Source organism: Pinus tabuliformis, chromosome 1_1 (genome assembly GCF_031772625.1).
Source record: "Pinus tabuliformis cultivar Carrire ecotype Pingquan chromosome 1_1, CPIR1, whole genome shotgun sequence".
Classification (NCBI taxonomy): domain Eukaryota; kingdom Viridiplantae; phylum Streptophyta; class Pinopsida; order Pinales; family Pinaceae; genus Pinus; species Pinus tabuliformis.
The window spans coordinates 540,226,115-540,229,904 of record NC_142297.1 but is presented as its reverse complement, the minus strand read 5'-3'; positions in this window follow the sequence as shown (position 1 = coordinate 540,229,904).

Genomic DNA, 3,790 nt, shown 5'->3' with positions numbered 1-3,790 from the left:
GCAAGGAGATATGCCCATATTGGGGACTCTTCCTTCATCCTTCTTGCTAGGCTAGGGCAGGCAAAGTGACAGGCAAGAGACCCACGAATAACACTACCCTTGTGCTTTCTTCTTCCATACTAACTCATACATATGGGTATGGAAATAAGGGCTACTGAAAGAACTAATATGTCTCTACTGGTAGACCTGCAACTACTACTTCTAGCTCCTGAACTGCTAACGAATGACACACAGATTATGTATTTGAACCTACCTGAAAGGGTAGGAAACCCAAACCCGACTAGATGCGAGAGAAACAACGACCGAGCTAGCAACCCGATTCCCTGAACATTACTTAAAAGTATTCTATTTCAGGAAGAAGGCCAAGGGAAAGCAAGGCAGAGAGAAGCAATAAAACCAACCTAAATCCAAGACGAAAACCTAACTCTGGAGGAAGGCGCTGGCAGCAAGGTTATGGACAATAACCTTAAAAGGGTAAGCAAGATTTTGTTCTCAATTCAGTAAGCTGGTTTTCTGCCTCAGGTTTGAGATCAGGGACCGGACTAGATTGGCCGCTGGTAGCTGTGATGCTAGGCTAAGTGCTATTAGTGAGACTCGGTAACCCCGACTCCATCTATGCGGTGCTCCTTCTAAATGTGCTTACTTTTGAATTTGTCTAGTCAAATTATTAGACTAACTCAACACCCAACGATAATATGGTTGAAATATTATAGAATTTAGCCATCGTCAATTTAGCAAATATTTTAAAATCAAATCAAATCAAATTTTGCAAGTGCCCATGCACTAACAATCTTTTAGTGGTCCCTGCACCACTGACGCCCTCTACACAATTTATGAATTGCGAGTATGAAATGTGATTTTCGATCGACACCTTCCTCTGCACGCTTGCTTGAAATACAGAGTTGGACTATTACAAAAAAGGAACAAATGAGTTCTTATGTAATTTGTATTGCACACAAACATACAGATAGAACAACGAGATACTTAATACGGATTTTCTTCTATCCTTCTAAGGAATGTGGTTCAAAAAGTGCCGGAGTCACTGGAACCACTATGAGCATAATAGTAAATTCATAGACACTGATGATCGAAATTTTCATAAGCAGCATGGGAGGTCCTCCAAAGCCATGGCAGCCACTTTCAAAATCAAAATAAAAAGTTATATTCTACTACAGAGGCAGGCCAAACGAGACAATTCAAAAATTTCTTGGGTCTTCGTGGAGGAAAAAAAATAGATAAAGAAACTGATAAATTCCAAGTTCGAGACATGAGCCTTAAAGGAAAAATAGAACATAGCTCGATATTCTTTTCACCAAGAGAAGTAATTGACAATGCTTGAGACTTTGCTTTATCAGTTAGTTGGATTCCCATTTTCCTTATGCCTATACTCTGGTCAAAATTTGAGGACTCTTCACCAGAGGCATTGCATTTTTGCTCAATTTCAGGTTGTCGCACCCTAGCAAAACTGAAGAAGTTGTGCTGAGAATTCTCAGTTACCAACTTTACATCTTGCAGATGGATTCCTCTGTTGACATTGTCTAGTCAATGGCAAGAGAACATCAAAGCTAAAAGAGGAGTTTGGATATTTTAGTGAATGAGTTTTTCATATTTGCATTATGCCATTATATACATCATTTATTACTACAGGATATAAAGACATGGAACAATTTAACATGCTTACTCATCAAAGGTGGCAACATAGGCAGCTTAGGCAACATCTGTTGTATAAGAACCACACATAGAGGAGAAAGCACTAGCGACATCGGCAAAGGCATTATCTACCATAGGCATAGGCAATAGCACAGGCAGTTTTAATAATCATTTGAAGGTACCATTGATGCTCCAACAGTATAGATATCAATGATTTTTACACGTTTGACCATCTATTACTAGCTTGATTTTTACACGTTTGACCATCTATTACTAGCTTTTTACAGTTTTGACCATCTGTTACATTGGACCATTAAAAAATAACATCCTAGAATCCCAATCAGAATAGCAAAAAACTGGCCCATCATTTGTATACAGAAAAGGAACCGCTGAATTGCGGAAAGCAAGGAACCGCTGAAATGCAGAAAGCAAGTTTTTGAAATGCACCTGGACTTGCGACGTTAGTGAACCTCAGGAATAGCATTCTTTGTTTTGGAGGAATAGCATTCTTTGTTTTTGCCCCTGTACATGCTTTTGACTTGCCTGCCCCTCTTAGTAATACACAAATATCTTAGCGTGCCCATCTCTGTAATACACAAATATCTTAGCCTGCCCATCTCAATAACACAAACAAACAAAAAAAATAACTGCACCCAAAGAACAATCCAGAATTAACATATCCAACTGTCAAAAAGTAACATATCCAATAACACGTAACATGTCCAATAACATGTATTACAAGTGTCCATTAACATGTACTACACGCGGAGGAAGTAGTAGGATTGTCGTGAAGTAACATGCGCATCGATGGCGAATCTGGTATCAGGCTAAAAAAACTTTGAACATGCTACATACAACGTATTAAAAACTACATACAACATTTTCCTGGACTTTGGATAAATATAAATTGTCACAATATTTTACATTGGGATGAGCCAAACCTGCCAAGCCTGCAATAAGAGGTCTATTTACTTTCAGCTGGAAACTTTCGTTAAAATTTAGATGAATAACGATGGCGACTCTAAAACTTTGGTTAAACAGTAATAAAGCCAAAATAAAATCGGTCAACGACTCAATTAATTGCCGGTCAACTATCTATCGATTGCTATAGTCTTGCTGAAGGCAGGGACTAATAAGAGACCGGCATAGCTCAAGTTGACGTTGACGTTTCTTGCCAGTTGAGCGGGTGGGCTTAGTTCAAGTTGATGCTGACGTTTATTGCCAGTTGAGGGGTTGGGCTTTTGAAGCATGTCTGTAATTTCAAGTTAGCCCTTCCCCTCTGACGAAAAAATGATTTATTCAAACTTGATTTATTCAAACTGTCTCTCATTTTATACCTTATAATAAAATTTTCAAATTAATAAAACTCCGCCGGTCCTTACGGTTGCTGAATCCTTTGCCACTCATTTAGATTTAATGCTTACAAATCCATGTAAACTTGGTTGCTGGTCACCATGGTTACTCCTGCCATTTATTGCGATGTCATCGATGTACCTTTCAAAAGAAAAAATGTGAAAAAGGTTATTACATTGTATTTTCATAGAAATTTTAATATTTTTTTCGTCAATTTTAAATTTCTCATAAAGTATAATGACCCACAATGGATAAAGTTTACTGATTAAAAACAAAGCAATACTCAGCCACACATTTACGCATAACGAGTTGAATTGAATGGTTCACCATTCTCACCTTTCATCATCTCATATGTGAATATTGACTGAACTCAGTGTCTTGATTTAAATCCTATATCATTAATATGGAAAAAATTAGCTTTTTAATTAATTAAAATTACATAAAGAATTATTATATTTTAATTGTAATATTTAAAATGTAATGGGTATTTATATGTGAATTTGATGTTAATAATAATAATTACAATGGGTAAATATTAATCATAGTAGATTTGATTTATGTTTTGGAAATTTTTTTGGAATACTTTTATAACGCTACACAATCTGCCCACTTCAAGTGTATTTAAACACATTATTGAGTCTAGTTATGTATTTTAAAACACATTTTAGAAAACAAAAATTCATGACCAAAATTATTTTTGCTCCATTCAGAGATAATCTCTATAAGGTAGAAGAGTTACACAACGCCTAATTTATATTTTAAGTATTATATTTAAAAAAATATATAT